Source organism: Protomyctophum parallelum (assembly GCF_964188405.1).
Source record: "Protomyctophum parallelum genome assembly, chromosome: 22".
NCBI classification, from domain to species: domain Eukaryota; kingdom Metazoa; phylum Chordata; class Actinopteri; order Myctophiformes; family Myctophidae; genus Protomyctophum; species Protomyctophum parallelum.
This window is the reverse complement of record NC_139714.1, coordinates 36,701,436-36,714,408: the sequence shown is the minus strand read 5'-3', so window position 1 is coordinate 36,714,408 and position 12,973 is coordinate 36,701,436.

Below are 12,973 nucleotides of genomic sequence, written 5' to 3'. Positions count from 1 at the left end.
AAGGTCAGTCGTTGGGTAGCGTGATATTGGTCCGACCTCACGTTAGATCGACCATTACTAACCCTAACTCTAACCTAAACATAACCGCAAGCACGGGAGCAACGCCTCTCTCATCAACCTTAATCCGGTCGTCTTAACGCACCCCTCACCAACCTTAATCCGGTCGTCTTAACGCACCCCTCACCAACCTTAATCCGGTCGTTTTAACGCATCTCTCACCAACCTTAATCCGGTCGTCTTAACGCACCCCTCACCAACCTTAATCCGGTCGTTTTAACGCATCTCTCACCAACCTTAATCTGGTCGTTTTAATGCATCCCTCACCAACCTTAATCTGGTCGTTTTAACGCATCCCTCACCAACCTTAATCCGGTCGTCTTAACGGACCCCTCACCAACCTTAATCCGGTCGTTGCCTAATCTATTCTTTATTTCATAAGCAAAGGATTAAATAAACTGAACGGAGCCATGGCCTGCATGCGTATGTGTATAGCCTGTAGGCCTACTGCGTGTAGCGAAGGCGACGCATAGCAATATTCTGGAGAGAAGGAAATAGCCACCAGCCTGTATTCAGGCTATTATGCGGATCTGGTGCAAACACTTTAATTAAGACGTTTGAACGACATAAGGATCTCGAGCGCACGTCTTATATGACGTGGCCACGTCATATAAGACGTTCGCACGACATAAAAAAAATATCTGCTCTGTGTCACTTTAGGGGCTCCGTACAAACTCAATACAAAGACTGTTAACTGTGAGTGGACGACCCAATTAAGCATTACGGACGTGTATATCCACGGATACCACACTTGTTTACAAGAGGGTCCACCATGTTCAATTCATCAAAACACAACTACATGAGAGAGATCTTATAAACTATGCTGGGAGAAGGATTTATTGCGAACGCAGTGAGCCACTTACTATGACAGCAAGGGCTGAATGTCTGTCTGTCTGTCTGTCCCGCTGTTACACCACCCGCCCGCCACCAGAGGGCGCAGCTGTAGCACACACACACACACAGGGCGCAGCTGTAGCGCACACACACACACACACACACACACACACACACACACACACACACACACACACACACACACACACACACACACACACAACCACACACACACGAGCTGCGTTCGCTTCACGCGTTTGAGCGTCTTACTTGTAGGTTACATATTGCAGATAAGATGTGGCAAAGAATAATTGCGCCATCATGGCTTGGTCACAGTTAATGAGAGCTATAAATATAAACTCATGTTAATGGCCTCCACGTAAGATGCCTACTTTGCCTAGTGCCTACACTAAAGTTGAAGAACACTGACCTCTGCTGGCGTTGTGAGAAGCACATCGGTACATTGATCATGATATTCTATGAGTGTACAGCTTTACTTTACACTCGTTTGTAACATGATGTTTTCATTTGATCCTATAAATAACAGTTATTCCATATTTTTATTTGAATTGTGGTTATTGTTCTTGTAGTTATTATGTATTTATTGTATTAGAGAAGCTCCATCTGTCACTGTGTCACATCATCTATAGTATACTATATAACCAGTTACACTACAACTCCCAGCATTCACGTCGATGTGCTTTAGTGAATAGTGATGGCTTCCGCCCACGTGATTATTTTCTTGCCGCATCACGCATGTAAACATGTTGAGCCGCGCCACGTTTGTTTACAAAGCTATCGTCTTCTGGCGTCAGTTGGACCTGTTCAATTACTGTTTACTGTTTAGATGGTTCTGTTATGACTTCTCCTCTGCATGCTGTAGTGTTTAGACGGTTCTGTTATGACTTCTCCTTTGCATGCTGTAGTGTTTAGACGGTTCTGTTATGACTTCTCCTCTGCATGCTGTAGTGTTTAGATGGTTCTGTTATGACTTCTCCTCTGCATGCTGTAGTGTTTAGATGGTTCTGTTATGACTTCTCCTCTGCATGCTGTAGTGTTTAGATGGTTCTGTTATGACTTCTCCTCTGCATGTTGTAGTATTTAGATGGTTCTGTTATGACTTCTCCTCTGCATGTTGTAGTGTTTAGATGGTTCTGTTATGACTTCTCCTCTGCATGCTGTAGTGTTTAGATGGTTCTGTTATGACTTCTCCTCTGCATGCTGTAGTGTTTAGATGGTTCTGTTATGACTTCTCCTCTGCATGCTGTAGTGTTTAGATGGTTCTGTTATGACTTCTCCTCTGCATGCTGTAGTGTTTAGATGGTTCTGTTATGACTTCTCCTCTGCATGCTGTAGTGCAGGGTTCCCCAATAGGCGGCCCGCGGGCCATTTGCGGCCCACAGAGTGACCCCTTGTGGCCCATGAAAGAATTTCTTTTTTTTTTTTTTTTTTTTTTTAAATTGTCCCAGATATAAATGGCATTACATGGGGGTCAGTAGCCTCTGCATGTCAAACTGGGCATCCTTTTCAAATGGGGTCTTGCCCTGAAAATGAATTCAGGGCAAGACCTCGACCTCGCGCGTGCAGACTCGGCCCCCAGCCTGGTACGCTAGTCAAAATATGGCCCTTGAGGAAAATTAATTGGGGAACCCTGTAGTGTTTAGATGGTTCTGTTATGACTTCTCCTCTGCATGCTGTAGTGTTTAGATGGTTCTGTTATGACTTCTCCTCTGCATGTTGTAGTGTTTAGATGGTTCTGTTATGACTGCATGCTGTAGTATTTAGATGGTTCTGTTATGACTTCTCCTCTGCATGTTATAGTGTTTAGACGGTTCTGTTATGACTGCATGTTGTAGTATTTAGATGTTTCTGTTATGACTTCTCCTCTGCATGTTGTAGTATTTAGATGGTTCTGTTATGACTTCTCCTCTGCATGTTGTAGTGTTTAGATGGTTCTGTTATGACTTCTCCTCTGCATGTTGTAGTGTTTAGATGGTTCTGTTATGACAATAGCAGATCTTATAGCTTATAGATCTGCTATTTTTCAATAGCTAAAGCATAACATGATGCTAACACCAAAAGGGGTTCCCGCACAGAATGGGTTAAAGAAGAGCTCTTGTCAAAAACAGAGTGTTACCTGGACCCACAGGGCTAGGAGAGGGGTGTCAGATGCTACCATCACCTTATATTACTGAACCTTCTATTCAAACACAGATATGTTACTACTTATACTATTAAAAGCCTCATATACTCTTGCTTGCCAAAAGGAACAGTTGTAACTTGTTAGCCGATTTTATTTAAGTGACATCCTCCTGCGATAAGTATTCTCAAATTGACGTTCAAGAGATCATTTTGACTAGGTAAATAAGATTCTATAATTCTTCCAGGTATACAGTATATCGTCTGTCGGGTGAAAACCTCATACTTCCAAAACTGTAACTCTTCAGGAAAATAGCTGTACACTGAAGTGGAAATGCATGGAGACATACATAGGGGTACACATTGCTGTGCATTGGAGTGTACTGTACTGTACCATACTGTTCTACTCACACTGAACCATATTGTGTACTTTCTTCCACAGGCATTCCCCCCCCCCCCCCCCCTTCAAAAACTGGGGACCCACACAGGCCAGGCCTCTGGTCAGCCAACCAGCCAGGCCTGGCCTGGGTCCCCCCCCCCCCCCCCCCCCTTCCTAACCACTAGACCATCAGGGATTGGCCGTACTGCAGCTACAAGACGCCTCCCCCTTTAAGAGTCATGGGCGTGGCCACAGAGCTCTTCGCTACACCCGGCAGACCGTCCAATCGCAGAGTGAGTTCCACCAACTGCTCAAATCAGAATATTTATCAGATCCAAAACGGCTTTCAAGTTAAGAGTGCTCATTCACAATACATTTATGATGGCGAGAGCCCTCCATCAGATGGCGCTGTGGCGCTGGATGAGTCAAGTATACACCGTAAAACCAGTAAGACGCCCTGAGGGCGAGAAGCAACGTGTTGTGACATGTTAGAACAGGTCAGCTCCATATATGGAGATCTAAGGATTTGAGGTCAGATGTAGAGTTGCTGGCTTGATGTGTGTGGGGAATAAAATTAGGCGTCCTGTACAATACCAGTTGGTTCTCAAACGTGTTCAATTCAAGGACCACCTCGTTCAAGGGGAATAATTCCAATCCCCATCACGAGCGGGGCTCAGCGGGTTACCCGCGCCTCTCGGCGAAGGGTAGACGCTCAGTGTGGCGCGCGTGCAGCCCCGGACATCTAAGGGCATCACAGACCTGTTATTGCTCCTTCTCGTGTGGCTGAACGCCACTTGTCCCTCTAAGAAGTTAGTCGCCGACCACACGGGGCCGCGAAACTAGTTAACAAGCCGGAGTCTCGTTCGTTATCAGAATCAACCAGACAAATCACTCGCAGTCATAACAGAACCGTCTAAACACTACAACATGCAGAGGAGAAGTCATAACAGAACCATCTAAACACTACAGCATGCAGTCATAACGGAACCCGTCTAAACACTACAACATGCAGAGGAGAAGTCATAACAGAACCATCTAAACACTACAACATGCAGAGGAGAAGTCATAACAGAACCATCTAAACACTACAGCATGCAGAGGAGAAGTCATAACAGAACCATCTAAACACTACAGCATGCAGAGGATAAGTCATAACAGAACCATCTAAATACTATAGCATGCAGTCATAACAGAACCATCTAAACACTACAGCATGCAGAGGAGAAGTCATAACAGAACCATCTAAACACTACAGCATGCAGTCATAACGGAACCCGTCTAAACACTACAACATGCAGAGGAGAAGTCATAACAGAACCATCTAAACACTATAGCATGCAGTCATAACAGAACCATCTAAACACTACAGCATGCAGAGGAGAAGTCATAACAGAACCATCTAAACACTACAGCATCCATGGATGAAAGGGAGGCGGGACTGCAACGCTCTATTGAGCTGCTGCTGTTAAGGCAATGACATTTAACGTTTGCCTTGGCTTTCACATGAACCGTTACCAAATATCACTCTACTTCTACACCAAATTAATTAATCGATTAACAATGTAAATAAGAAAGAAACTATGGACAGTCCCAAGCCAACCGTTCTCCTTTCCAACGTGCACAGGCCATGTTTACGTCTGGTATGAGGGAGTCCACACAGGACAGAGTGACCATCAGTGGACTGGAACCTCAGATGATTGGTTTGCTGGTGAACTACGCCTACACGTCTAAGGTGTCCATCTCTACTGATAATGTGCAGGTAATGTATTTTATTATTATCATAAACATCAGACATTGTCTCCATATAGTCCTACATAACATCAAGCTAATGTGTTCATTTGTTCCAGGCTCTGCTGGCGGCATCAGACCTGCTGGAAGTCACGTCTGTGCGAGAGGCCTGCTGTGAATACATGAAGCGCCACTTGGACGTAAATAACTGTGTGGAGTTTTACTGCAGTGCCGACGACCACTCCTGTGAAATGTTGAAGAAATACAGCTTTGATCACATTCTGGAATACTTCAGTGTCCTCTACCAGAAGGTCAGTCGTTGGGTAGCGTGATATTGGTCCGACCTCACGTTAGATCGACCATTACTAACCCTAACTCTAACCTAAACATAACCGCAAGCACGGGAGCAACGCCTCTCTCATCAACCTTAATCCGGTCGTCTTAACGCACCCCTCACCAACCTTAATCCGGTCGTTTTAACGCATCTCTCACCAACCTTAATCCGGTCGTTTTAACGCATCCCTCACCAACCTTAATCCGGTCGTTTTAACGCATCCCTCACCAACCTTAATCTGGTCGTTTTAACGCATCCCTCACCAACCTTAATCCGGTCGTCTTAACGGACCCCTCACCAACCTTAATCCGGTCGTCTTAACGGACCCCTCACCAACCTTAATCCGGTCGTTGCCTAATCTATTCTTTATTTCATAAGCAATGGATTAAATAAACTGAACGGAGCCATGGCCTGCATGCGTATGTGTATAGCCTGTAGGCCTACTGCGTGTAGCGAAGGCGACGCATAGCAATATTCTGGAGAGAAGGAAATAGCCACCAGCCTGTATTCAGGCTATTATGCGGATCTGGTGCAAACACTTTAACCCATTCTGACCGGGCACCCATTTTGGTGTCAGCATCATGTTATGCTTTAGCTATTTAAAAATAGCAGATCTACAAGCTCATATCGCGCCACCGAGTGGCGCGATACGAGCTTGTAGGTCTGCTATTTTTGAAAAATCGAAGAGCGACTGACATTTTTAGAATCTGATCTCAGGTCAGAATGGGTTCGTCAGACCAGTGTGTGTCCGGCGGAAACCTCGTATGAATCTGATCTCAGGTCAGAATGGGTTAAGACGTTTGAACGACATAAGGATCTCGAGCGCACGTCTTATATGACGTGGCCACGTCATATATGACGTTCGCACGACATACAAAAAAGATCTGCTCTGTCACTTTAGGGGCTCCGTACAAACTCAATACAAAGACTGTTAACTGTGAGTGGACGACCCAATTAAGCATTACGGCCGTGTATATCCACGGATACCACACTTGTTTACAAGAGGGTCCACCATGTTCAATTCATCAAAACACAACTACATGAGAGGGATCTTATAACCTATGCTGGGAGAAGGATTTATAGGTTACATATTGCAGATAAGATGTGGCAAAGAATAATTGCGCCGTCATGGCTTGGTCACAGTTAATGAGAGCTATAAATATAAACTCATGTTAATGGCCTCCACGTAAGATGCCTACTTTGCCTAGTGCCTACACTAAAGTTGAAGAACACTGACCTCTGCTGGCGTTGTGAGAAGCACATCGGTACATTGATCATGATATTCTATGAGTGTACAGCTTTACTTTACACTAGTTTGTAACATGATGTTTTCATTTGATCCTATAAATAACAGTTATTCCATATTTTTATTTGAATTGTGGTTATTGTTCTTGTAGTTATGTATTTATTGTATTAGAGAAGCTCCATCTGTCACTGTGTCACATCATCTATAGTATACTATATAACCAGTTACACTACAACTCCCAGCATTCACGTCGATGTGCTTTAGTGAATAGTGATGGCTTCCGCCCACGTGATTATTTTCTTGCCGCATCACGCATGTAAACATGTTGAGCCGCGCCGCGTTTGTTTACAAAGCTATCGTCTTCTGGCGTCAGTTGGACCTGTTCAATTACTGTTTACTGTTTAGATGGTTCTGTTATGACTTCTCCTCTGCATGCTGTAGTGTTTAGACGGTTCTGTTATGACTTCTCCTCTGCATGCTGTAGTGTTTAGACGGTTCTGTTATGACTTCTCCTCTGCATGCTGTAGTGTTTAGATGGTTCTGTTATGACTTCTCCTCTGCATGCTGTAGTGTTTAGATGGTTCTGTTATGACTTCTCTTCTGCATGCTGTAGTGTTTAGATGGTTCTGTTATGACTTCTCCTCTGCATGTTGTAGTGTTTAGATGGTTCTGTTATGACTTCTCCTCTGCATGCTGTAGTGTTTAGATGGTTCTGTTATGACTTCTCCTCTGCATGCTGTAGTGTTTAGATGGTTCTGTTATGACTTCCCCTCTGCATGCTGTAGTGTTTAGATGGTTCTGTTATGACTTCCCCTCTGCATGCTGTAGTGTTTAGATGGTTCTGTTATGACTTCCCCTCTGCATGCTGTAGTCAGGGTTCCCCAATTAATTTTCCTCAAGGGCCATATTTTGACTAGCGTACCAGGCTGGGGGCCGAGTCTGCACGCGCGAGGTCGAGGTCTTGCCCTGAAAATTCATTTTCAGGGCAAGACCCCATTTGAAAAGGATGCCCAGTTTGACATGCATAGGCTACTGACCCCCATTTAATGCCATTTATATCTAGGACCCTTTTTTTTTTTGTGGAAATTCTTTCATGGTTCTGTTATGACTTCTCCTCTGCATGTTGTAGTGTTTAGATGGTTCTGTTATGACTTCTCCTCTGCATGCTGTAGTGTTTAGATGGTTCTGTTATGACTTCTCCTCTGCATGCTGTAGTGCAGGGTTCCCCAATAGGCGGCCCGCGGGCCATTTGCGGCCCACAGAGTGACCCCTTGTGGCCCATGAAAGAATTTTTCTTTTTTCTTTTTTAATTGTCCCAGATATAAATGGCATTAAATGGGGGTCAGTAGCCTCTGCATGTCAAACTGGGCATCCTTTTCAAATGGGGTCTTGCCCTGAAAATGAATTTTCAGGGCAAGACCTCGACCTTGCGCGTGCAGACTCGGCCCCCAGCCTGGTACGCTAGTCAAAATATGGCCCTTGAGGAAAATTAATTGGGGAACCCTGTAGTGTTTAGATGGTTCTGTTATGACTTCTCCTCTGCATGCTGTAGTGTTTAGATGGTTCTGTTATGACTTCTCCTCTGCATGTTGTAGTGTTTAGATGGTTCTGTTATGACTTCTCCTCTGCATGTTGTAGTGTTTAGATGGTTCTGTTATGACTGCATGCTGTAGTATTTAGATGGTTCTGTTATGACTTCTCCTCTGCATGCTGTAGTGTTTAGATGGTTCTGTTATGACTTCTCCTCTGCATGTTGTAGTGTTTAGATGGTTCTGTTATGACTTCTCCTCTGCATGTTGTAGTGTTTAGATGGTTCTGTTATGACTGCATGCTGTAGTATTTAGATGGTTCTGTTATGACTTCTCCTCTGCATGTTATAGTGTTTAGACGGTTCTGTTATGACTTCTCCTCTGCATGTTGTAGTGTTTAGATGGTTCTGTTATGACTTCTCCTCTGCATGTTGTAGTGTTTAGATGGTTCTGTTATGACAATAGCAGATCTTATAGCTTATAGATCTGCTATTTTTCAATAGCTAAAGCATAACATGATGCTAACACCAAAAGGGGTTCCCGCACAGAATGGGTTAAAGAAGAGCTCTTGTCAAAAACAGAGTGTTACCTGGACCCACAGGGCTAGGAGAGGGGTGTCAGATGCTACCATCACCTTATATTACTGAACCTTCTATTCAAACACAAATATGTTACTACTTATACTATTAAAAGCCTCATATACTCTTGCTTGCCAAAAGGAACAGTTGTAACTTGTTAGCTGATTTTATTTAACAAGTGAAGTGACATCCTCCTGCGATAAGTATTCTTAAATTGACGTTCAAGAGATCATTTTGACTAGGTAAATAAGATTCTATAATTCTTCCAGGTATATCGTCTCTGTCGGGTGAAAACCTCATACTTCCAAAACTGTAACTTTTCAGGAAAATAGCTGTACACTGAAGTGGAAATGCATGGAGACATACATAGGGGTACACATTGCTGTGCATTGGAGTGTACTGTACTGTACCATACTGTTCTACTCACACTGAACCATATTGTGTACTTTCTTCCACAGGCATCCCCCCCCCCCCCCTTCAAAAACTGGGGACCCACACAGGCCAGGCCTCTGGTCAGCCAACCAGCCAGGCCTGGCCTGGGTCCCCCCCCCCCCCCCCCCCCCCCCTTCCTAACCACTAGACCATCAGGGATTGGCCGTACTGCAGCTACAAGACGCCTCCCCCTTTAAGAGTCATGGGCGTGGCCACAGAGCTCTTCGCTACACCCGGCAGACCGTCCAATCGCAGAGTGAGTTCCACCAACTGCTCAAATCAGAATATTTATCAGATCCAAAACGGCTTTCAAGTTAAGAGTGCTCATTCACTATGCATTGATGATGGCGAGAGCCCTCCATCAGATGGCGCTGTGGCGCTGGATGAGTCAAGTATACACCGTAAAACCAGTAAGACGCCCTGAGGGCGAGAAGCAACGTGTTGTGACATGTTAGAACAGGTCAGCTCCATATATGGAGATCTAAGGATTTGAGGTCAGATGTAGAGTTGCTGGCTTGATGTGTGTGGGGAATAAAATTAGGCGTCCTGTACAATACCAGTTGGTTCTCAAACGTGTTCAATTCAAGGACCACCTCGTTCAAGGGGAATAATTTCAATCCCCATCACGAGCGGGGCTCAGCGGGTTACCCGCACCTCTCGGCGAAGGGTAGACGCTCAGTGTGGCGCGCGTGCAGCCCCGGACATCTAAGGGCATCACAGACCTGTTATTGCTCCTTCTCGTTTGGCTGAACGCCACTTGTCCCTCTAAGATTAAACACCGCACATGCTTATTTTTCAATAAAAAAGGTATTTTAATCCACTCTGTTTCTGAATCCTCCATTGTAAACGGCGCAACAGAATATTGCCCGCGCCCCTAGCGGCCAGGGTTCTCTTGTGCATTTACAATGGAGAGAAAAGCAAGATGGCCGCCAGATTCCGAGACAGAGTTGATTAAAATACCTTTTTTATTGAAAAATAAGCATGTGCCGTGTTTAATCTGATTGCGAACACCTCAGACCTCACAAACAAGTGGGGCAACATTTAAAGCAGCTTAGATTTTGCATTTGTACAAGGTAAGAGTGATTTTGAGGCACAAACGTTCCTTTTCGACGTTAGGGGCGGGGTTATCTTTTAGACTCTCGTAGAGAGATTCGTCAGAATCGAAAAACCTCTACGAGAATCTAAATGTTTGGGCTAGTGCTATTCCTGCATAAATACTTTGAATGCACTTCATAGTACTAGTGTAATGCTAATGATGGCGATGTCCAGATTGTATTCTAAGTACAACTAGAACAAGCACGTTAGACCCAGGATGAATTGTGATGCTGATTCAACGAGGCTAATTCAATGTTTGCTCTATTACAGGACTGTGTACTGTTGAACCGCTGTTCTTTTTTACCTTTTGTTTTGCTTTTTAAACTCTATGCTGCTACAGTTTTATTCTTTTGTACTAGATATTTCTATAACTGAAATAGCTCAGGTGGCTTTAAACGAGTCCCTCATTGTTGTCTTGACCAACGGCTGTAATAGGCTACCCTCAAAGACAGACATATACTTGGTTAATGGTTATGCTGTAGACTGGCGTTTGATTACTGCCCTTTTTGCTGTGTTTATGGCTTTTAGCCTTTTGATATTATTTTTCAGTGATCTTTGCTGTGTTTAAAGCGTTTAATGCCTTTGGCTCAGAGTGGCTTCGATTTGCTGTGTTAACTGTGTGTGGAATTAATCAAATGGTAGCCTACATCTCAGTACAGCTATTTACCCAAGTTATGATCTGACTAATTAAGCCTGTTGCAATCTATATTGGTGACATTCGTAAATGCTTTTATTAAATGCCAATACTGTGTACTTTTCTAAATAAAGTTCTATGTACATGAGCAACCGACAATTATTGTTCACTCAAACTGAACACTTACCGTATGTATTCCGGGTCTCCCACCCTGTAATTGGGAGTGGCGTAGTATTACTGTGACATTGGGAGTACTTAGCGACTCCACTTGGTTACATATCTAACCCACTGTTGAACTGATTTCCCTTATCTGTATTTCACAGAGATCTTACCAGCTCCCTACAATGGAAAGTAAGTAGGATGTATTGTCATTATGTCATTGTTTATATGATTTGTCATTGTCAATTTGCAACAATAGATTTTTTTTTGGGTTAAGAACCACTGGTCTTAATATTACGACTCAAGTTTCATGAGGGGAACTTGAGTCATAACTCAAGTTTAGGAGGGAGAGTTTTGACGTTGTTTCCGTTTCTGTTTTGCAGAATTATGTCTGAGCTGCAACAAATCGTTTTTAAGGATTAAGGCCCACAGGTGCCGAGGAATGGAGGAGGAAAAACCAAGTAAGAAAAACAAGTCCCTACTTTAGATGGTTCTGTTATGACTTCTCCTCTGCATGCTGTAGTGTTTAGATGGTTCTGTTATGACTTCTCCTCTGCATGTTGTAGTGTTTAGATGGTTCTGTTATGACTTCTCCTCTGCATGTTGTAGTGTTTAGATGGTTCTGTTATGACTTCTCCTCTGCATGCTGTAGTGTTTAGATGGTTCTGTTATGACTTCTCCTCTGCATGCTGTAGTGTTTAGATGGTTCTGTTATGACTTCTCCTCTGCATGCTGTAGTGTTTAGATGGTTCTGTTATGACTTCTCCTCTGCATGCTGTAGTGTTTAGATGGTTCCGTTATGACTTCTCCTCTGCATGTTGTAGTGTTTAGATGGTTCTGTTATGACTTCTCCTCTGCATGTTGTAGTGTTTAGATGGTTCTGTTATGACTTCTCCTCTGCATGCTGTAGTGTTTAGATGGTTCTGTTATGACTTCTCCTCTGCATGCTGTAGTGTTTAGATGGTTCTGTTATGACTTCTCCTCTGCATGTTGTAGTGTTTAGATGGTTCTGTTATGACTTCTCCTCTGCATGTTGTAGTGTTTAGATGGTTCTGTTATGACTTCTCCTCTGCATGCTGTAGTGTTTAGATGGTTCTGTTATGACTTCTCTGCATGTTGTAGTGTTTAGATGGTTCTATTATGACTTCTCCTCTGCATGCTGTAGTGTTTAGATGGTTCTGTTATGACTTCTCCTCTGCATGTTGTAGTGTTTAGATGGTTCTGTTATGACTTCTCCTCTGCATGTTGTAGTGTTTAGACGGTTCTGTTATGACTGCATGCTGTAGTGTTTAGATGGTTCTGTTATGACTTCTCCTCTGCATGTTGTAGTGTTTAGATGGTTCTGTTATGACTTCTCCTCTGCATGCTGTAGTGTTTAGACGGTTCTGTTATGACTGCATGTTGTAGTATTTAGATGGTTCTGTTATGACTTCTCCTCTGCATGCTGTAGTGTTTAGATGGTTCTGTTATGACTTCTCCTCTGCATGCTGTAGTATTTAGATGGTTCTGTTATGACATTAGCAGATCTATAAGCTCATAGTGCGCCACCGAGTGGCGCGCTATGAGCTTATAGATCTGCTATTTTTCAATAGCTAAAGCATAACATGATGCTAACACCAAAAGGGGTTCCCGCACAGAATGGGTTAAAGAAGAGCTCTTGTCAAAAACAGAGTGTTACCTGGACCCACAGGGCTAGGAGAGGGGTGTCAGATGCTACCATCACCTTATATTACTGAACCTTCTATTCAAACACAAATATGTTACTACTTATACTATTAAAAGCCTCATATACTCTTGCTTGCCAAAAGGAACAGTTGTAACTTGTTAGC